The 24399-nt window shown below is 39.1% G+C and overlaps 1 protein-coding gene and 1 long non-coding RNA gene across 7 annotated transcripts in view; both read left to right on the top strand.

Moving 5' to 3' along the window:
- LOC134298026 (uncharacterized) lies at positions 1-11377 on the top strand. The gene is made up of 2 exons (XR_010005000.1): positions 1-2197; positions 2281-11377. It is a non-coding gene; the product is annotated as an uncharacterized LOC134298026 (long non-coding RNA).
- The window catches only part of grid1 (glutamate ionotropic receptor delta type subunit 1), a 1053635-nt gene that overhangs the window by 613765 nt on the left and 415471 nt on the right, over positions 1-24399 (top strand). The gene's annotated exons all lie outside the window — the stretch shown is intronic.

The following is a 24399-nucleotide window of genomic DNA, read 5'->3' as shown; positions in this document are numbered from 1 at the left end:
ACATTCTCTCTGGAATCTTGAACAGGAAGATTTCTGTTGAAAATAGATCAAATAATGCAGCCAACATTTACTAACCTCTGGCAAAAACTCTTAGTTGTAGTTGTACATTTAGTAAAATTCCGTTAAAATATAGTGAATACAGTGAACATAATGGACTGATTTATTTCAGAAGTTTTCTTATGCTCCATATTAAAATTTCATTTAGTGTTGATTGTTTTAAAAAGCTACTACAGTTATATATATGTTTGTGTGTGTGTGTATCCATCTATCTATACCTATATATACATATACACAGTGAGATACATATATAGGTGTAAATTATATTATATTTATCATATTATATTTATTATATTACTGCGTAAGGACTAGTAAGCATGTATCCTTCTGTTTTTGAATATTTAGTTTTCTGCTGTCTTGTCATAAAATGGATTTGATGTGGTTTGGAATGATAAGGTGAATGTTTGGCTATGGCATTTCTGTTGTGAAGATGAAGGTTATAAAATTGTAGGTTTTCAAAGACCACTATAATCATTTGTAGATTAATTAGTATTGTATCTCCTGGAAAACAAACTGGTCAATAAAAAGGCTTGGGTTTGCTGAGAAGACTTCGTTGTTGTCTATGGAAGATAACAGAATGAATTAAAATGTATGGGGATGGTTGAACATTGTATGAGGTTGCAGTGATACTGGTTTTATAAAATATAAAATTGGTGATTGAAAACCTTTTAGGTGTTGTGGGACTTCAGTTCCCCTCATCTCCAGAGAGTTAGGGCAATCGTAAGCCATGATGGGAATTTTACACCCTCTGGAGCATCGCATATTCCCCACTCCAGTCTAAAAGATGTACCTATATTTTATTTTACACTTTGTGGGTTATAATAGCTGTGGTAAAATGTTATTCAAGTTATCCATCTAGCAAAGCTATGTCACTTCAGGATACACATTAGGTAATTATGTAAATCAGTTGTTCACACACATAGACCTATTTTTATTATAGCAGTAACAATCCTTGCCTATTACGCTACTGTATAGTAGAAAGTGTTCGCTGCTAATAGTTGAGAATTTTTAAAATGATAAAACTAATCAAAATTCAGATACAGCTGTTGAGTAACAACTATCGTTGTCTTTTGAAATAATATTGACATTAATTTTCATGCATTGTCCTCTAAAGTCTGATTATGGGTAACTTTATTTTTACAGAAAAGCAAGTGCCAGGATGTGTGTAATTAAACTTTTGTTATACCTACAGCATGTGACCATAACTACTGTTCGCTTATCTTTCATTATGTATCAAAATTAATTTCCTATTATAATTCAGCACAGCTTTGCACTCTTTAATATTGTATTTAATTAAATGATATAATTGCTTATTTTGTTGATATTAGCTTGGAATTAGCTTGGATTGATTTTCATAATAAAATTCAGCAAATTATAGTTTATTTCTTAAACATGGGTGAAAACCAAAGAATAAATACAACCACAATTATCATTGCATTTAATTTGCAGAAATGTAATCATGTTCAGATTTCTGTCATAAAGGAATCTTTTTCTTACTGAATTTCTAAAGAACTGCAACACAAGCTTGTCTAGAACCTTTAGGTACTGCTAATAGTATTTGCTCATACAACTTGGACAAATATGTTGGAATTACAAGTCCCATGTTATGGTTGAGCCTTATGGCTCCGATACTGGGAGACGAGGTCGTAAGACTCCTCGGGAGTCAGACTCTCTTGAGGAGCGAGAAAGGAAACGGCTCCGGGACTTATTTGCAGAACCAACAGACGAAGACTCCTTTGAGGGTTTTACCGAGAGAATGGAGGAAGAGATGGTTAGCTCAGAAGAGGATGACATGGAATGGACTCGTGTGAGGGAGGATTTGGGTGTCACCGGCAATGATAGTGTGGGAGACGATTGGCGGGTTGCAGGATCGGACCCGTGGACGGGCTGGAGGGATGGAACGGGGTCCACAGCTGGGGATGCTGTGGGGCGTAGTCAAAGGTGTTTTAGCTCTGATGAGGATGATGATGAGGAGGCACCTGGAATTAGGATAGCAGCTGACAGCGATGAGGAGTTATGAACTGGCATAAAATGGGGTCTAGAATCAATGGCTAATTGCGTTGGGCAAGGTAATCTGGACGAACGCTTGGGCTCTTGTTGGGAAATTCCTGAAGACGGGTGTGATTCGTTTGCTGAATACGTAAGTTACCAAAGACATTGGGCATAGACAGCGGGAGGAACTGTGTGGGCTTTTCCTGTGCAACTTGTGTTTAATCTTGATAGCTTGGACCTCCGTTGTCTTTTTGACGGACATTAATTGCCTACTCTGGATTGACGCTGGACTGACTGACTGACTACGATCCCGGACTTCCCTTCTGTGGCTATCGGTGGAACTTGTGAACTAAAGACATCTGTACCTGGCTTTCAACCTCGGACCGGATTGGGGCCCTGCTGACCGTTACTACCCTGATTGATGTGCCTGGATCCGGATTTCGCTCGTTGCACGGAGGAGTAACAACCTTAGTTACTAAATTGTAGCTTTTGAGTAGCAGAGAGGAATCTGCTGCCAGTTATTTGTGTTTCATTGATCCTTTGTTTATCAGCTTTTGTTTGTTTAAATTGCCAGGCTGAAGTAAGCATTTTTGGTTTAACCCGGATTAAACTTCTGTTTAATCCGGTTTATCTTTTGAACCATTTTTAGTACCAGCGGAGTCTTTTTTGTATCTTTTCACATTGAAGGCAAGTGTTTGCCTAGTCCTTTGTTTATTACGGGCATTTTTAGTGCTGTTACTTTAATAAACTGTGTTGAACTTTATTTGGTGGCGTTCTGTCTGTGACATCCCATGCTATTGGACATGTTATATGTAAAATTCTGGGGCTTGTAGTCCAAAATTAAATTTCCAAGCTTGGGATCTGAGGAAGAATTTCACAAACATAGACAATATGGAAATCAAAAAGTTGTGTGGGAGTGGTGGGGGGATTTGCAGTGACAAGCATGCTGCTGCTGCTCAGTCGTTTAGTCGTCTCCGACTCTTCGTGACCTCATGGACCAGTCCACGCCAGAGTTCCCTGACGGCCGTCGCTGCCCCCAGTTCCTTCAAGGTCAACCCAGTCACTTCAAGGATACCGTCCATCCATCTCGCCCTTGGTCGGCCTCTCTTCCTTTTTCCTTCCATTTTCCCCAGCATCGTGATCTTTTCCAAGCTTTCCTGTCTTCTCATGATGTGGCCAAAATACTTCAGCTTTGCCTCTAATATCCTTCCCTCCAGTGAGCAGCCATTGGGCATTATTTCCTGGAGGATGGACTGGTTGGATCTTCTTGCGGTCCAAGGCACTCTCAGGATTTTCCTCCAGAACCAGAGTTCAAAAGCGTCTTATCTTCCTTCACTCAGCCTTCCTTATGGTCCAGCTCTCGCATCCATAGGTTACTATGGGGAATACCATTGCTTTGACTATGCAGACCTTCGTTGCCAGTGTGATGTCTCTGTCCTTCACTATTTTGTCAAGGTTGGCCATTGCTCTCCTCCCAAGAAGTAAACGTCTTCTGATTTCCTGGCTGCAGTCTGCATCTGCAGTGATCTTCGAGCCTAGAAATATAAAGTCTGTCACTGCCTCCATGTTTTCTCCTTCTATTTGCCATTTGTCAATAGGTGTAGTTGCCATGATCTTGGTTTTCTTGATGTTTAACTGCAACCCAGCTTTTGCACTTCCTTCTTTCACCTTGGTGATAAGGCTTCTCAGCTCTTCCTCACTTTCATTCATCAGAGTGGTATAATCTGCATACGTAAGGTTGTTAATGTTTCTTCCAGCAATTTTAACTCCATACTTAGATTCCTCAAGCCCCACATGTCACACAATGTGTTCTGCGTACAAGTTGAATAGGGAGGGTGAAAGTATGCAACCCTGCCACACTCCTTTCCCAATCTTGAACCAGTCTGTTGTTCCGTGATCTGTTCTTACTGTGGCTACTTGGTCTTTATACAGATTTCTCAGGAGACAGACAAGGTGACTTGGTATCCCCATACCACCAAGAACATGCCATAATTTATTATGATCCACACAGTCGAAGGCTTTAGAATAGTCATGCTACCTTTAAGAAAAGCGTGTCCTCTGTTCCTGGTAGTCCTGCAACCTCACCACACTGGGGCTTTTGGGCTCTTTGCTCCTCTTCAGATACAGGGGTTGTCGAGTGCTATCACATGACACTGGGCATGGCCCTGCCCAAATGATTGCCAAAGGGGTGAGGAAACATCACAAGACACTTCCTCGCCGTAAATGAGAAATAAGGTGTCTTTTGGGTAGTTCCAACAGAGCAACCCACATTTTGGTTCTTTCTCCTTGTCTGTTGGGGGAAGGAGCAGTGGCTTGTTCCGATGCCCCCATATAATGGGGGAAGGAGGGAGGGTGCATAGGTCACTGAGAAGCACCACAGGCACCTCCCATTTTGCCAGTAATTGCCAGAGAAATAGAACTAAATAAAGTCAGGGAGATCTGTATGATAAGGTCCTTAATGGCCTTTGATTATTTTGAGCATCTCATGGTTTTTACAAATCAGGTTTTGAAACTAATAGTGTAAGTCTCTGAAAACTATTCTGCTAACTTCTATATCTCCCAGTGTGCCTTGAATCACTTGTAATATAGCCTTGTTTAAATATCTGCCTCATTCCAGGTCTTAACGGACAATCTTATAAGTTGGCTTTTGGCAAAAGAAAAGAGAAAATGGCCAGATCAAGGATATAGTTATATTTCTGTTACTTTGAGCAACAATATTCCATTGCATGCTATCAAAGTAGTCACCTCTAAAATCTGTAGCTCCTGCTACTATTCATGAGGTCTGCATTCATATGTTGGAAAGGCACTAGCCCTGCAGAACTGTGAGGTTTCAAAGGTAATGCACTAAATTATTGTGCTGCTTTACCCGTCCCCAGAGAAAAGTGCTATTACAGGAATTATTAGGGCTAATGATCCTGATATTTTTCCAGTTCCCTGCAGGAGTCTGCGTCTGGGCTGAATTAAGAAGTAATTTGTTCAAAAATCTTCTGTTACTGAACCTTGATTGATTCAGAAAAAGCTTCAGGGAAGGAATGTTGAATAATGGAAGCATGCAATGTCTCTGAAGGGTCCATGCATTTGAAATAACAGCTGAAGGGAATAATTCGGCAATCATATGGGCCATATGGAGCTAACAGGTTACTTAACTCCATAGCATTTATGAATCTATGGACCACCTGCACATGTCTACAATTTCTGGGTGAATAAATTCTGAGGTGAGCTGGAAGAAGGGATTAATTGTTATTTAAATGTATTTTTAATCATTCATGGTGGAAAAGAAATGTTAATTTTCTCGATGACCTTGAGTAATTTGGCTCAGTTTTCCATCATACTGATAAGACTAAGAAGCTGTCCAGCACAGCGAGAAGAGCAAGAGCAAGTTCTGGGAAGGGTGTGCTATTATCAGCTTATGTGCACAGTGTCACTTGGTATTTCATTATGGCTGGTTCCGTTTTCCTTTCTACTTTGTGAGGCTTCAAAAGAACCTCAATCTGGAGCACACACTGGTACTTGCAATCATTTTCCCACACAGATATCAGAGGCTAAGCAGAACTGTGGCTTTTGCTTGGGGTTCAGATTGGGTTGGTATCAGCACTGTCTTTGCTACTTAAGTCATGGCAATAACAGAAGTTCTGGATGTTCAATGTCTTGTCAAAGGCTTTCATGGCCGGGATCACAGGGTTGTTGTATGTTTTCCGGGCTGTATGGCCATGTTCTAGAAGTATTCTCTCCTGACATTTCGCCCACATCTATGGCAGGCATCCTCAGAGATAACCCTCACAAACTCTGAGGATGCCTGCCATAGATGTGGGCGAAACATAAGGAGAGAATACTTCTAGAACATGGCCATACAGCCCGGAAAACATACAACAACCCTGTTCTGGATGTTGGTTGTGTGATGGTATCTGGAGCCACACACATATAGGAAAGAAGTTATATGAAAAAGGATAAAAAAACAAATGAAAGAAGAACTAAAGCAATGAGATCGAGGAGAGGGAAAGGGAAATGGAGCAAGGTTTCATAACAAAGATTTAATAAATCATTTGAAGTTGTTCTCTCAATAGAACGATTTACAGCAATTGTATTCAAGGCACTGTCTGTGGGTGTGTGTGTATCACAAGCAATAGGGGAAAACTGGGTGTCCAATCTTCTCTGTCACATTTCTTGTGATTCAGTAGTGAAGTGGGTCTATCTGCTGTGGAAAGCTACTCATATATGTTTCTCTGATAGTATGGAATCCCAAATCTCTAGCATTCCCAATCATATTGTGTGCATACATAAATGCAAAATATACTCTATTTTATAGACAGTTACAGTGACAATAGTAGACTAAGTACCCTTGTTCCTACTCTCCTACCTCATATATTAGGTAAAAAAATTTCTTCATGTGATTTAACAGTGTCAAAATAGTTTATATTTAACTTGTTTTGTATTTTGTGCACCATCAAATTTTGCAGATATATTCAATAGATAATCCAAAGAACAAAAACAGCAGTGTGGGAAGTGAAACAAATGGGTTATCTATAACCCAAGGGCTTTTTTTTGGCCCCACACAACACTTGGTTTTTATTATCGAATTATCAACCCGCCTAGAAACCTGGGACACATTTTGCAACCTTTTTTTTATCTCAAAACTGGGGGTGACTTTTCATTCACTGCCTGTTCAGACAAAATACTTTCTTTGTCCCACAATATCCTGGGATGTGGTAAAAATGTCACAAAAATGCCTTTGCATCTCTTATGAGGCAGAGGACCATTTTGAGTTAAATAAAAAATGATAGCATGGGAGAGCTGCAATTCTCTAGACATATGTGTGTCCCTCTGACATATGATAATTGCCCATTTCTGAACTAGACAGTTGTATAGGAAGTGCAAATACAACCACAGAAGGCTTTCATTATCATTTTCTCCAAGGCAATAAATAGATAATAAACACTTCTAGAGTTCCTCAAAACATACCTCAGAATGTTGTGCCCTTTTGCTTCAAATGCTATAAGTGTGTGTGGTGAAGGGGGAGAGAATGAGATCTATCTTCTTTTGGGAAAAGATTTTCTTTAATATCTGGAAAGCTAAAACTTTTATGATGTTATTATGAGATGTTCACTTATTCATTGCTGCAGCAAAGGGCATGTTTTCCTTTTTTGTTCAAGAGAAAATGTATTTCTTGGAAAGACTGAGCTCTATCTCTGAGTATCAAGGCTGCCTAAATATGGTGGCATGTTTTCCCTTGTGGAAATAGGATGCAACTAATGTAAAACAGGCTGTGATTGTGAACTGTCTTGAGCGTCCAGGTTTGAAGCCCTTCTTGAAACAATTTGACAGATCCAGAAATAACTTAATTTTACTCAGTTCCCATGATATCTGCTCATGCAATAGTTTGTACTTGTTTGTATCAGTGATTAGTGACATTTCAAAGGGTTTTTCTGAATTTTGTTATTTAAGTTTTGCTGTGTTTAATATCTCAGATAGATTGGCAGGAATTGATGGACTGTGTGTTATAAAGATGTCCATGTGAAGTTTGCAGTTTTCAGTATTTTACATGAGAAAATCGATTACTATGATTCTTTAGAAACCAGAGTTTCTTGAATTTCCCAAATAGCATATGTACAAATAGTTCTTTATGCAGTAGGCAAGGAATGAACAAACAAGATACAATCTTTGTCTCTAGATGTTTGCGTAAAGATATAGGACTTTATCACATGAGGCAGGTGAACCAGCACTGTATGATGTTGTGTTCATCCTACTACCAGTATGACTCCTCCCTATGATTTCCCCATCCATAGGTATGGATGAGTAAACCCCATTAAGATCTCCCAATCTGAATGTTCCTGTCATTTCTTTTGGTGTGTTGGGTACCTTCTGTGACTGTTATTTATTTATTTATTTACAGTATTTATATTCCGTCCTTCTCACGCCGAAGGGGACTCAGGGCGGATTACAATGAACACATATATGGCAAACATTCAATGCCAACAGACAAACAACATACAGTATAGACAGACACAGAGGCATTTAACATTTTTCCAGCTTCACGATTCCGGCCACAGGGGGAGCTGTTGCTTCACCGTCCACTAGTGGCTGTACTTCCTCATTCCTTTCCTCGTGTTTTGCTGCCAGTTTTATGGTGTTGTAAATTAGTCAAATTAGCTTCCCGCATAAAGCGTACCTAAATTTCCCTACTTGACAGATGCAACTTCTTTCAGGGCTGCATAGGTCAACAGCAAGCCGGGCTATTTAATGGTCAGGGGCTTAACCCGACTCGGGCTTTGAACTCATGACCTCTCGGTCAGTAGTGATTTATTGCAGCTGGTTACTAGCCAGCTGCGCCACAGCCCGGCTGGCAGTAAAGTAATGTTAGGGGGTAGGATTCTCCTTCTCACCTCTCCCCTTCACTATTCCCAAGCTGACTGTTGTCTTTTTATTTTGTACATGGCTTTATCTTTTTTGTTTTTAATGTGAAAATTGCACAATTGTGATAACAATAATAAAAATAAATTAAAGAACAGCAGTAATACAGGAAAGTGAAGTTATGAGTGTGTGTAGAAGTGTGATCATGGCACCCAGAAATGGCAAATCAGCACAATTCAACTAATGAAGAAAGTTGAACATCGAGGGTGCTCAATGCCAAGTGTATCTGTTATCAATAATGGGGCTATAGTGGAGTATAGGTTTTACGTGATATAGTTTATACCAATAGTTCTCAACCTGTGGGTCCTTGGGTGTTTTGGCCTACAACTCCTAGATATCCCAGCCAGTTTGCCAGCTTTTAGGATTTCTGGCAGTTGAAGGCCAAAACATCTGGGGACCCACAGGTTGAGAACTACCGGTCTATACCGTCATTAACTATGCTTCCCTAGATAGTAATGGCCAGCCTAGGCTCTCTTGGGCAGGTCTTGAAGATTAAAGTGGGCCAAGTGGCTGTAGCTGTGGCTTTGTAGAGCTTGATAGGAGCACAGTGCAGAGCACCCCAATTGATTTAGGCCCTTCAGCACACAGACTGATGCCAGTAGTTAGCATAATACTGTTGTGTTTTAATTATTTTAGTTAAAGTCCAGCGAAACTACCTATATGCCTATCTAGCTATAAATATAAATTGCATTGTTTCTTTCACAGTGGAATTCAAGATGGGGTTATCAGGTGATTTGTTTTTCTGGGAATTTACCAGTGTCCAAACTACTCAATTCCATATGTCTTCTTATTTTTGATGGTGTGGGTTTTCAGGTTGTTTCCAAATTTTGGTAATTCTAAAGTGAATTTATCATGGGGTTTTCTTGGAAAGATTTTTTTCAATGTGTTTGTTATTATCTTCCTCTGAGACTAAGGACCACATCCAATTGGGGGGGGGGGTCTTCTTATTGTTTCTCTTCACTTTAAAGATGGAGTTCCATTGGGGTCATAAACTGATGCAGAACTGCTTCAGTTTGCTTGGATTTTGTCTTTTAAGTGAAGAGAAACGGAGCCTTGTGAAGTTGGGGAACAATTGACTTTACTGTTTTCACTTCACATAAAAACAGCTGAAAATGGGCATCTGAAGGTGGGATGGAATTGTTGAATGTGAAGGTGGGATGGGAATTATGGTTAAGTTCTTTTAATTTAAAAATGGAAGGCCCATACTTAGGAGACGATTTCCCCCCACTTCCCCCCATCCTCATGGGACGAGGTCCTAAGAAAATGTGGCTTGCCCAAGGTCAACCAGTGCATTTCCATAACCAAGCAGGGGCTCAAGCCTAGTGTCCTGAAGTCTTAGTGTTGTTGACTAAACTATTTGGCTTATGCCTTTGCCTTTACTGAGAATGGACATGTCTTAAATTATCCAGATGTTTGGTAGCATTTTAAATTTACAAAATGTGGGTTTGGAAAGCACAGGTCACCATTTTGCCTTGTAAAATTACAGTAAATGTTCAAGCTGCAAATGAGATGAATTAAGATTCTTTGGTGTCCTCTCTAGAGAATTCAAACAATAAAGTTAACCGAAAAATATGCAAATTGGTATTTTCACACTACTCCTGCTCTAATCCTTTTGAATTGAGATTTTTCAATGTTCTGTTGAAGTGTCTATAGAATATGATGCAAAGTCTGATAATAGCGGCTGCAAAATTAATCACAAATGATTAAATCTTGTTTCAGCATGACTAAATGATGTGATGTGTGTGGTTATCACATGAATAGGTTGCAGCTCAGTGGGAGCAGAAGACTACTTAGTTGAAGAGATACATGATATTTTTGTTAAAGGGTCAGAATTGAAAAGTGAGCTCAGAACCAGAGGGATTTGTTGATATTAATATGCTAGAAAGAACTGTAGCATGAAGGCATTTGTTTTATTAATGGAACATGCCTGAAAGTTCACTTAAACTGTTACTCATTGTACATTTCTTCTTCAGCCACTTAACTATTTAGCAATTATATTTTTGAAAGTTGTTCTGAATTTTGGGTTGCTTAAGTTTTTCAGGAGAAATTTAATACATATGTGTGGTATAAGGAGCAACAGAGAAAGAGGTGCTGCCTAAATGTTTACATTTTTCTTCTGATCTGTAGCTTTCAGTCCCATGCTTCAGATCCATATTTTCTACAGAGTCATCCCAAAAATTTATAATCTTTTACTCAGTATGAAATCGTGATTTCATCGTAATGGGGTTCTGTATGAAGCAACAGAAAACCACCCCCTTTTACAGCAGAAACACTCCCCCTCTGGTTAAGGATACATACACAACTTGTCTTTGTAGTAGATACAACTTTATACAAGGAATATTTACAGTATAGCAGAAGACCGAGACTCTTCTCAAGTTCTTCTTCCAGACACTCCCAAATAGTTGAAACCTTCTTACTTGCAAAATGCTCTCACTGGTTTTCAATTCCTTAGAGAAGAGTTAGATCATCACCACTAGGGACCTCTTCACATGTAGAATTTTGTCCTATTTTGCCAATTTTAATCATGTCAAGGATGGGGCCTGCTGGGTGCTATCACATGATGCATGGCAGGCCCCATCCCCATTTCTACCAAAGTGGAGGAGAAGCGCCACTACGGGGAAGAAAGTGTAGTTTAGGTAGCTCAAACGGAGCTATCCATACTTTCCTCCCCTTTTTGCCATGTGATTGCAGAAAGGGCAATGGGGAATCACACGTGTGCTTGCCACCCTTTCTGCCATCCATGTGATGAGGGGAGGAGGAAAGGTTCATGGGGTACCACAAGCTGCCCCACAATCTTTCCCCTTTACTGGCAATTGCCAGTGCAATGAAATTTATTTATTTATTTATTTACAGCATTTATATTCCGCCCTTCTCACCCCGAAGGGGACTCAGGGCGGATCACATTACACATATAGGCAAACATTCAATGCCTTTTAACATAGAACAAAGACAAGACAAACATAGGCTCCGAGCGGGCCTCGAACTCATGACCTCCTGGTCAGAGTGATTCATTGCAGCTGGATTCAGCTGGCTTGCTCTCCAGCCTGCGCCACAGCCCGGGCCTGAAATGGCCTGAAATGGCCGTGTGAAGAGGTCCTAGAACAACATAGAACAAATAAATCCTCCAAGGTCTAGTGAGTTCAATTTCACATTGGCCCCATCAATCCCTCCAGACATTAAATCATAAACAAAGCTAGAATACAACCAGATCATCAAGAGCATTAACACTATTTAATATGAAAATACACCAACAGTGTAGTAAAAATGATGAAAATAATTAGCTGAGTGAAATTAGTTGAGCTAAAATGAGGATGGTGGGAAAAATCAGAAAGTAATGAGTATTGAAAGATTATCTTCCTGTGATGGTTGTTGGTGGGGATTTTTTTTTGGGAGGGGGGGGGGGTGCATTTTTTTTCCAAAAAATGTTATGAAAGCTATTGGAAAATACAGAGCTAAATCTTTAAAATGTGTTTTTGCCAAAGTTCTCCACTTTTTATCTCAAAGTCTATTTCATTTGAACTATTTACAATCTCTAAATAGACACATCTGGTGACATTTGAATGTAGTATCTGTCAGAATGTTTCTGTATGTCATTTCTTAAGTAACAATAAGAAAGTGTAAGTAAGTGTAAGGATCAAGCCCAACCATACTGTAAGCATTAAGAATCAAGCCACCTGGTTAGGGTAGAGCAGCTGTAAAAGGTACTAAAGTAGCAAAAAGCTTATCTATTGTTTAGAGTTGGTGTTGAAGAAGCTGTGTTGATGAAGAGTTGCTGTTGGAGAGAAAGTTGCAAAGATACAGAATAACTCAAATTTTCTTGTTCTAGGTTTTCTCCCATATCATTTTGACAGTAGCTCTGTGAGGGAGAAAGGTAGTAATGAAGTGAGCATTATGTCTCACATATATTTGAACCTGATTCTTCCCCAACAAGTTTAGCATACCTTATAGTTATGAAAAGGTGTATAGTTAATTAAATACATGGCTAATTATATGCACGGACATAATTATCTAAGTAAGCCTCCTCTCATATACATGTAGAATTTCATGACTGATCTAGATCTTGTATTTCATTTTCAAGTGCGTGTTTGATAATTGAGTATCTCCTAACATTTTTGTTATGGGGTGACTAAAATATTTATTTGAATCATGCAACTGTCTAGATGTTGTTGGGCTGCATTTCTCTTGGCCATACAGAAATGCTGAGGCCTATAGTCCAATATGTTTGAATGATGTCACAATTCCCACACAATTTAAAAACAATAGCAATGAGACTAATTTAAATATTAGTAGGTGTTTTGCAAATGCATTGGATGTAATCTTACATCTTACATCTGCCATAAGCCTTTATATTTCTACTAGTTACAAATAAAATATACCTGAAGATTGAAAAAAAAATTAAAATATTATAAAATATCAAAATATCTAAATGTAGATTAAATTTGGACAAAATGTGAATAAAATTTAGATAAAATATATAAAACACAAAAATGGATATGAAGAAAACAGCAAAAATTGAGCTTCTGCATTAAACATTACAGTTAAGTAGGATGACTGCAACAATTTGCTTATCTACATTGAGTCTAGAAACAGAAATTTTGATGGAGATCTCAATTTGTAAGACAGTGAGTAGGAAAAGAGTTTATGTAGGTGCAGTAAGTTATTTATGTTCTTGTTCAAGTGTGGATCAATTGTTTCACTTTAGCTGAAGTGTCATTATTAACTAGCTATCAAACAAGTCTGCTGAATCAATTATGTCTCCTTAATAGGACATGTAAGTATACCACCTATGCACATGTTTCTTCAGATCAGTGGTTACTATTAAAAGAAACCACAACAGAAGGAAAAAATCGAAAAAAATCATTTGCATTATGAGTAAATGACAGTGATATGCAAATAGGATCTCCAAATTTGAGGTACTGAATTATAACAGCCCTGCACCTGTTATTTTTTAAAACTTTGGCATTCTAAAAAGCACAATTACATTGCCTAACATAGAAGTATGAATCCTCTCCACTCCCTTCCATGGAGATTAAACTTGCCTGGAAATTGTGTAGAAGCATGAAAGACCTAATTTTAATACAAGTTTTAACACTGATTAATACAAATTGATTAATAATTATTATTGTTATTGTATGACACAGTAAACTAAATAGATGTTATTATTATTTTATTATGACACAGCAAACAAAATAGATATGCTGGATTTCGTATCACAAAATCACAAGTCGAACACTTCCCAAGTGTCTAGGACTGTGTGATGTATTTTCGGATGATGCGTACAGATCCCAGTAGGGTGGCCTTTTGCAGTTGGCAGATCGTAATTTTGTCAATGTCTATTGTTTCCAAATGCCGGCTGAGATCTTTTGGCACGGCACCCAGTGTGCCCATCACCACCGGGACCACCTGCACTGGTTTCTGCCAGAGTCTTTGCAGTTCAATCTTGAGGTCCTGATAGCGGCTGAGTTTTTCCTGTTGTTTTTCGTCAATGCGACTGTCACCTGGGATGGCAACATCAATGATCCAAACCTTTTTCTTTTCCACAACTGTGATGTTTGGTGTGTTGTGTTCCAGAACTTTGTCAGTCTGGATTCAGAAGTCCCACAGTATCTTTGCGTGTTCATTTTCCACAACCTTTGCAGGTTTGTGATCCCACCAGTTCTTTACTGCAGGGAGGTGGTACTTGAGGCATAAGTTCCAATGAATCATTTGGGCCACATGGTTGTGCCTCTGTTTGTAGTCTGTCTGTGTGATTTTCTTACAGCAGCTGAGGATATGATCAATGGTTTCGTCGGTTTCCTTGCAGAGTCTGCAGTTTGGGTCATCATCTGATTTTTCGATCTTGGCCTTAATTGCATTTGTTCTGATGGCTTGCTCCTGGGCTGCAAGGATCAGGCCTTCTGTCTCCTTCTTCAGGGTCCCATTCGTGAGCCAGAGCCAGGTCTTCTCCTTATCAGCTTTTCCTTCAATTTTGTCAAGGAACTTTCCATGCAATGTTTTGTTGTGCCAGCTGTCAGCTCTAGTTTGTAGTGCGGCTTTCTTGTACTGGTTTTTTGTCTGCTGTGTTTTGAGGAGTTTCTGATTTTTGACTTCAATCAAAGCAGGTTCTTTTTTGCTTTACATATTCTGCCAGGGCATGTTCTTCTTCTTTGACTACTTGTTTTACTTGCAAGAGTCCTCTGCCCCCTGATCTTCTAGGCAGATATAGCCGGTCAACATCACTGTGGGGGTGCAGTGAATGATGAATGGTCATGAGTTTTCTTGTTTTTCTGTCCAAATTGTCCAGTTCCATCTGTGTCCAGTTTATAATGCCAGCAGTATATCTTATGACAGGTATGGCCCAGGTGTTTATGGCCTTGATGGTGTTGCTTCCATTGAGCTTGCTTTTGAGAATTTTTCTGACCCTTTGTGTGTATTCTTTGCTGACCACAGTTTTCACATGTTCATGCTTGATGTTGTCCAGCTGTAAGATGCCCAGATATTTATAGGCCTCTGGCTGATGACACTTTATTGTTTGGCCATTGGGCATATTTATGCCCTCACTTTCAATGATTTTCCCCTTCTTCAATGCCACTGTCGAACATTTGTCCAAGCCAAACTCCATGCTGATATCAGTGCTAAAAATTATTATTCCTTGCCCGCCTCTCCTCATGACCTGAGGCATGTTACAACATTGCTAAAACACACACTCATCTTAAGGTATAAAAGGGATTATAGCTCTCTGTTCTGGATATCTAAGTATGATGTATAATGGAATCAAGATATCTGCATTGTATAAAAAAAAGGCCATAAACCAAAAAGAGGATCACGGGTTTTTTTTTCTAAAAGTTGGGGCAAAACTACATATGCTTCAAAAAACTACATAGAACAATCACCTTTAGTGATTTAGCAATTCCCTAAAGAAAACCTTATCACCTTGTCCATCATACATTTTTGCTTCAGGTGTTAAGAACATGACATGTAAAGTAGAGGTGCAAGTAGGTTTGCATTTTCACAGCAGGTTTTAATTTTTGCAGTTTGTATGTTCCTGGGTGAGCTGCCCTGAGTGACTTGGAACTGTTGCAGCAGTTCTTGTCACTTGGAAGTCCTGGAACTATTTTATCCTGTCCTCAGCAGCCATCATGTACATAACTTGTCATCCAAGTTATGGGTATATAGTGGTGCTAGAATGAAAAAAAAGCAGCCATGAAATAACACAACAGCTTATAAAGTGTATCCTTGGTTTTCTGACATATTTTTTATGTATCACTGACTCAAACAATATTTCTTTGAATTGATCTATCTGCTAAGAAATAATGAGACCAGGCCACTTTATGTGAACTATTTATCTTTAATGATCTGTGGGAGGAAGGAACCTAAGTGGGTTATGCCTAAGGAGGAAGTTTCCACCCTTACACTTTTGGTCAACTACCCCTCATTGAAACACACAAAGTATTAGTGCCAGTCACTATTCTAGCATGATGCCCAGCTATCAATAAGAAAAAACCTTCCTAGGTATGTCTCTTCATGTACTACAGGCCCGTAGCCAGGATTTTGTTTCGGGAGGGGCTGGGATTTTGGTTCGTGGAGGGGGGGGAGTCTGAGTCTGAGCGGGAGAGGGTCTACCCTAGCAAACCTTTTGTATCATTATCCCAGTACCCCCATGCATATGGGATATATTGAGCATGGTGATCAGATCATGATATGAATAAACATAACAGTTTAAATAATAAATGTAAGGCATTCTTGCGGACGACCCTGAGAATTTCGGGGGGGGGGGCTTAAGCTCCTCAAGCCCCCCCCCCCGGGCTACATGCCTGATGTACCATGACATAAAGAGAAAAGGTGTCCCAAGCTAGCCCCAATGATGGTCTTCTTTCCCATCCCCCTAAACTCTATGACCCACATGGGGTGCTCACCATCACTGTCTCTTTAGTTCTCCCCCTCTGCCAATGGTTGCAATCTGCCAGTAGTTGCTTGTTGAAAATGCCATATTCCAAGCTAATCTTCCCATAAATTCATACAGAAAAGTATAAGGCACACAAAAACACCTCATGTTAATATATATCTAACTGGCACCAAAGATGATCTCCAATATGTCTGCACTGCTTGAGGTAGTTGGGTGGCTGAATCAGATAGCAAAGAGGGGAGCAAGGCCAGATTTGGTCTCTAATGCCCGCAAAATCCATTCCAGTTTCCATGTTCCTTGGCACTGCCAAACATTTTGTGCCATATTTCTAGGGGTCACTAATGTATTTCCCATAGTAAGTCTCAGCTGTTTAGTAGGGCTGGATCACAGAAGAAAGGAATTTTCTGTTCCTGCTCCCAGTTGTCATTAGCTGCATGTTTAAATAAGGGGTGTGCATAATGCCCAAAACCCATAAAGAGAAAAGGTGTCCCAATTCCATTTTTATTGCATTTTGGTTGCTCTCCCACCCCACCCTCATCTTATTTTCCGGGAAATTTCCAAAATCGGGAAGGGGGTGCCATCTTCATTCTGGTAAAATTTGGTCATTCATACACCTCATTCATACACCTAATCATTCATACACCTCTGATGTTAGGAATCAAAATTAGAAGAAGTCACCAAGGATTGTTAGGGAAAGGCCTTTTTTGACTATCAAGGGAAGAAGCAGGAATCATGGAGGGGAACACCTGTTTTAGGGATTGCAACACATCTCTCTCCTTAAACAAACAAAGATTTTATGGATACAGAACTGTGTTTTTGGCTAGTACTGTGTATAGTAATACTCATATGTGCATCTCCCTTTCCTACCCCTCCATCAATTCTAATCGTTTTGGTTGTAGCTATAGGGAAAAAAATCTTGCATATGTCATGTTTTAAACATGGATTGCGAACGCATATTCTACCCACTGTCTAAAGCATTTTGAAGCAATATGTTTGTCCACTTTCAAAATGTTTAAATTTCCCAAGTTACACTTTCAGTAGAAGATAATATATATGTATGCATGTATCAGTAGCAGTTTAGCCATGTGAGGATCCTAGAACAGAAACTGTGGTTGGACCATAGATAGTCCAGGGAGTACAGACCGAGACAAGCTTGTGGGACCTCCAAATTTGGTTCCCCCACACACATCCACATCTCTACTGTTATTACTGATTGGTTATGAGTGAATCCCATGAAATAAATATATTCCCCTTGAAACAGCAATTGATAGGTGCCATCTTTCTTTCCCCTACAAATGCAATCATGATCATTTTTTTTATTTTCTTACAGATTACATATGTTAAGACACAGGGAAAGTTAGTCTAGGTAACCCTTTGCTAACTCTATTGAAAATTAAATATACAGAAAAGTAGGAATTTTAGAATCAGAATAATCATTTGTGGCCTCACCGCAATAAGCATTTTTTCCACATTGTTCATAGCTTCTTGTTCTGTTCAGAAGATGCAAACGCAGAGATAAAGAAGTGCTTATAATAGTCCTGGAAAAGTTTATTTCCAACTGTATACCACTTTCTTTTAATAGGCAGGATAAATGCTTAAATTGCATTTTCTTTATATATTCCTAGGCATGCATTGTGAAGGTAAATCAAGCACTAAGAAATGTCTGTGGTCACTGAGTATATAAATGCATATAAAATTGTGAATAGTTGGGAAATGAATTCATAGCAAGGGATAATTTTGTGCAATTTAAGTACCGCTTATCTGAATACTTGAGATGACTAATTAACAATGGATGATTAATTTTTAAACGTGACCTCACATTTGTGTTTCATTGCTTAAGTGCTTGCTTGCTCAAACTCTGTAAGAGAAAGTAGTAAATGCATGTATCCTGAGCAGTGTGTATTATATAGTATGTGCTGCAGTATACATGGAAATTAGAGAGTATTAAAATAGGTGATGATTAAACCCTAGCGCTCTTTCAGAGGGTTTAATTTTATGCCATTGAAAGCGCAAAGGTCATTGGTTTCTTAAAGGTACTAAAGAGCTATAGCAATAATATTTCTGTGAATAAATATTTTTTAAAAGAATCAACTATCTTCTTCCACATGTTGCCACAGCAGGTGAAACACGGCACATTCGGTGGGCCTACCCTGCCATTTGGCAGAATGAGACAGCTGTCTCAGTCAGTCTATTTTGAGTATCACAGAAGCTCACCTAAGTTCTATTTTCATTCCCAGGGAGAGAAAGAAGCTATGAAAATATTTTCTGCTTCTTATGCCAAGATAACTTCAGTTATTATTAATTCTGGTGCCGTCTATACTTAGCGACTCTACTTCAGGAAACAAAAACAAGCAAGCAAAATGTCTTGGACTATCTTTTAGATTTGGAAGTTAAGCTACTGGGCTTAACTGTGTTGACTGTTCACACATTTTAATTACTCAGCTGGAATTATATGTAACAAGTAAATGGCAAATGTCTATATGGTGATATAGAGAATAATATTTAATACTAGATGATTAATATTTCTGAGAAAATTAGATATTATATAGTTCATAGATAAGGTGAGGTCTCTTTCCTACCTGATGATAAGCCTTCTTCACATTCAGTGCGGAAGAGCTGCCCTTATCTCCTCTGTTAAGCTCTCAAACCATAGTAGATCAGCATTAAATTGAATAACAGAAAAACAGCACCAACTCAGCTATAGTAAATTTATGAAATGTGCCTTTTCCAGGAGTGGAAATTAACTCTTGCAAGCACATAAGTTTTGCCCATTCTGGAGTGGAAAAGCAGGTGCATTTCATTCCCTCTGCAAGTTTCTAGGTTTTTTTTAAGTACACTAAAAGAATGTCATTTGGAAGCATGCCTCCAAAGAGGCAACAACAATTTGCACTTAGATAGCTATTTCAGAATTAGGATTTTATAGCACCTGCGTGCACTCTAAGAAATAGCATTTTTTTCTGTTTGAAGAGAGTGTGAAAATCATTTTCCCCTAAAACTATGCAATGCGAAAGCTCTTTCCAGTTTTCCCAGCTTGCTTGGTAAAAATATAAAAGGTTATCTAGAAGTAAAATAAGATAATTTCTTCTCTTGAAAGCAATGGCAGTTTGGTTGGTGTACCTTTTTATTGTAAAGGATACATGTGTAAGAATAGAGAAGATGAAAAAATATAATATTAGTTCTTCAAAATTTTAATTGAAGTATTTGCTGTATCATAGAACGAAGGAGTATTTCCATGTATAGCTCCATCATTGGAACTGTCATACTTTGGTATCTGAACAGGAGCGAAACATTTGGATGTAACAATAAACCTGAATCCTTGAGGATTCTGGCTTATGAGTTTCAAAGCAGGACATTGGCTGATCATAATTAAACACTCCAAGTCTTCCTATCTGTGGTTTGCTACTTATGCCACTCATTATTTTGGCCTATATCTCTTCTGACATACCAAAAAAATATCCAAAGAGTGAAAGCTGTAGGTAAATTGTATATAGAGGCTAAGAAGATGCATCTATTTACTTGAGATTTTAAACCATATCTTCAGTAATATATCAGCAACAGTGGTCGTATAAAGAGATAGGAAATAAGGCGACACCCATGAAGATTACAAATCTTGCTTTTCCAACTAAAATATGGTATTTCATCATTTTGACAAATATCTGAATTGTTTCCAAATAATTATAATAAATAATAGCTTTATTCTTTTATCCCGCCTCCATCTCCCCGAAAGGACTCGGGATGGCTTACACATGGCACATGGCTTACACATGTCTAAAAACAGAGTATAACATAAAACACAATATAAAATACAATTAAATAAAATAGACATATAAAACAACAACTTAAAACTCAATAAAAATGGTGCTCTTCCCGTGGTAAGCTACTGTAAACATGGCCAGGCTGTAAACAATAGGCAAGGGAATGGGATAAGTGCAAAAATGCTTTTGGGATCTCATTACATGAATTCACCCAACATGGGCAACAGTGGGGGGATTCACCAAGCAACATGGTGAATCCTGTGGGTAGTGGGGGAATCTATCACCCTATGCCTCACATCACTCACAGTTCCGCCTTCTCCATCCTATGGGGGAAAGCATTGCTGACCAATTCTACCCCCACCCCCCGTCCTCCGTTTTCATTGCCCCATCCTATGACACTTTCACCACAGTTTGGGGGACAGAGCCCCGCCAGAAGTAGCTCTACATTATTTGACGAATTCCGGCAAGCTCTGTCCCTTAACTGTGGTAAAAATTTTGTAGGACAGATACATTCGTGCATGTGATGAAATCCTTGGAGAACATGAATGAACAGTTCCATGGGAGGATAGTGTAGAATTGGGCCTTTTCTGTTTTGGCACCCTAGTTGTGGGATTTCATCCCAATGTAAGCCTGACTGATCTTTATTAAAACCTTCAGGCCAAAGTGATTTCATTTAGTTTGCATCAGTTTTATAGCTTTACCATTCAAGATTATTTTAGCAAGTTTTAAACCAGTCCGTTTTTAAATTAAAAAACTACTTAATAATTTCAAATATTTTAAACCATTGTAATAATTTCTTATTTTAAGTAGATGTTATTATAAACAGTCCCAAGATCTTCAGATATAGGACAAGATATAAATGTTTTAATTAATAAATAAATGTTCTGAGTAAGCTTGCCTTATAAGATGGGCTAGTAGTGTGTCATAGGGCACATTTAAACTGCCCTATTATAAAAAAAAAGAGTGGGGGGGGATCATCTACATGGCAGCTTTAGAATGTATGAAGCTGATTCGGGTTAATGAGGCCTTGAACCATGTTAATAAAACTCACAGGTTTCTCCAAATTCTCCCTGAGAATCTGGACCAATCTGTGACTTTTAGCTCTGTAAGCAGTTGGGCTGGTTCTGAGATGGAACCAGCAATAACTGCTTATATGGCCATCATGCATTCTCTGGGCTCAGATGGCCTGTGGACATGGGATAGCACTCACAATTCCGTCCCATTCTTGTTGTAGTGGTGACCAGAAGGTGCAGGATGGCTAGCGTCCATCAGTTGTCTTTTGGAGTGACATCAGCCAGGCCTCCAGGGTGATCGGAGGAAGGAGGAGGAAAAAGAAATGGCAATTCTTCCTTTACCCCCCCCCCCCTTTCCGTGTCCTGCTGGCACTTTGGCCAACTACTCCAAGTGACAGATGATGGCCACTGACCATACTGCAATCAGATGCTGTTGCTACAAGATCTGGAGGAAGATGGTATGGGTGGCTACAGCCTGATCCTGTTAAACTATTTTGTGCCATTGGACAACCAGGACTTCTTACTGCCTCAAAACCATCCTGGGGCTAATTAGGAATCTGACACTCTGGATCAGCACTAGGATAAAGGGTTAGTGTAGATCTGTCCCTAGGCAAATTTGATTCAATAAATATTTACTTCAGAAATGAAGATATAGAAAATAGTTTGTATTCAGGAATAGCAAATAGTAAAGTAGAGCTTCAGAAATTGCAAACAATACATGCACAATACAAACAAATATCCATCCCAATTGATTTAAGTTGGAGGGATACTAACTTAAAATGAGAAACTTGTAGCTTGCTAGGGTTTGGAATAAGCAATTTAGAGCTGTAGGGGTTGCTAAGAAGAGAGACAGATGAGAAAAGGAAAGAGGTTGAAAAGTAAGAATGATATGGTACCTTTTCTATTCCACATACCTGCCAGTGAAAGGTGAAAATGTACAGGGAATGCACTCTCCAAAACACATATTTTAGAGTCAACAAAGTATTTTCTCCTTTGTCCTGTTGGACTTTTCCTGTGATGGCATTCCTTGTTGGAACATACAAGGACAAGCTCAATATGTTCCTCTGCCAGAGCTAGAACTTTGAGAAAGGCAATGATCTAATGAACTTCTATGCAAAATCCTGGATGCTGTGAGTCTGAAAGAGTGATTTAGCTAAACCAAACAAGGACTAATCCAGACAGTGATTCACTAAGAGGCTTTCAGGAAGAGACATGCAACTCAGACTGTTTCATCAAGTAAAGCCCACTCCCATAAGGAAATGACTTCTTACAAAAAAATAATGGTCTCCAACTGGGCTTTCTGAGAGGCATTACCAATGAAGAAAGTAATCACAAAAGCCATGTTCTGCTCACTCTTACCTCAAAGGTGACATTTCCCATCAACACCATTCCCTATCTATAATGTATTGCATGCCAACTGCAGAGGTGAATTCTGAAAGAACCTTGTTGGAGAGCGGGTGGAATTCATTTGTGTACCAACAGTTCATGCAGTAATCTTGATACAACTAGGACTTCATCACACAAATAAAATCAGTATTTCTACACACAAGCTTCAACTGTGGTGGTGAGGTATTTTGCCTTTTCTAAAATGTTGGTTTTCCTAGCGATCCCTAAGCTGCTTGGCAATTGACTTATTTTTAAATTCCCTGCATAGAGACAGGCAAAATGGCAATTTTTCCTGTGTGGTGTTAACCCTATTGCCTGCTTTCGTTGCCCACTCTTAAATAAAACGATGATGTGCAGGAGGAGCCAAAGTGTCCATTACCCCAGATCACCAGTGCAGAGGCTTTTGGGGAAAAGGTTAATTTAAAACCACTTCCTATTACTTCCTAGTAAGTAATTGAAATCCTGGAGGGACTATGGGAAGAAATCTCAGTGCAAATGACTCCAGGCAATATTCCACCTTAAGAAAGGTGTTTCTGCTTCAGTGGAAGAGTCTTGAGTGCAAATGACCCTAGGGAAAGTGCGGCCTTAAGAAAGGTGCTTCTGTTTCAGTCAAAGTATCTTGAAGGCAGTGCTGCTTTAAAGGATGCCTGTTTTGAGATATATGCTGGTATCCTTGAAATGGAAGGAGTCATTGCCTACCCATGTGATGGGAATGAAGCGGATAGTTCAGTTAGAAGCTGGAGTAGGTGATATTAGTGTGATGGGAGTGAATAAATTGTCTTCTTTGATGACAAAATCCCATGAAACTTCACCCTTTTCCCTGCTTTCCCTCATTTTTTCATGCACCATGTGAAGAAGTCCCTAGTACTGGAATTAACGGAACTACATTCTTTCAGTGATGGGTATTTGCTAAAAGAATTTGATTGAAAAAGGCCTTTCCAGCTAACTCTTCTATGTTTTTGGCAAGCTAATGAAATATGGTTCCATTTCAAAGCATACACATATACACGTTGGCAAAGGTATCATACAAAAATGACCATTACAGACAGTAGAAGAGGATGTGTATAATCCAAGTGTTATTTCTAATATGACAGCTCTTGTCCCTCAAGTACTATAAAAGTTACATATTGATTACCCATAGATTTCTCCTGGGAGAGATTAAGCTAAAGGTACATTCTGGGATGTTCATCAAGGGCAAGCATTCATATGTGATTAAATTAAATTTCTCACTGGAGACTATGCTGTAATTATACAATAACATTACATTTCCTTAGGCAAAGGGTGTTCTATGTCAGCCAAATACAGAAAGACACATCAGCCCTGAGTATGAACTGTCAGTTGCTTCTAGCTCACCTTTATATGTTTAGGATGATCCAAATAAACACACACACACGCAGACAGACAGAGAGAGAGAGAGAGAGCATGCCCCTTTACATGCACATGACATGTAGAAATGCTTTATTTGACAGAGAAGACAGATGTCTACCTTTGTCACGCCCAAGGCTATGGAGCACCAAGAACCAAACACGGAGGCCAATAACTATCTAATATCTTTATTAAGGAAATATATAAAAGTAATAAAAACAAGTAGAAAATATAGTCCAGAAGCAGACCTATCAAATGAGGTCAAATATAGTCCAGAAATGTTTTGTCCAATAAATGATATTAGAGTTCAAAGTTAAATCCAAACCGAAACACACACTATTGCCAAGCAATAGTGCGGGGAAACGTCCAGGGTCTTTCAGGGTCCAAGGTAAAAGTCCACAACAAGGTACGAGGGCAAAACTTGATTCTTGAAGCAAGATCCGTGGCTAGAAGCAAAGCGAGGCAATTCTTGAAATACTTGAATGAGCAAGGCAAGGAAACTGGATTTGTGGACTTGCGAAGTCCACACAAGGCTGGA

Source organism: Anolis carolinensis, chromosome 3 (assembly GCF_035594765.1).
Source record: "Anolis carolinensis isolate JA03-04 chromosome 3, rAnoCar3.1.pri, whole genome shotgun sequence".
NCBI lineage: Eukaryota > Metazoa > Chordata > Lepidosauria > Squamata > Dactyloidae > Anolis > Anolis carolinensis.
Note: the sequence above shows the minus strand (reverse complement) of the source record. Positions and strands in the feature narration are given on the sequence as shown.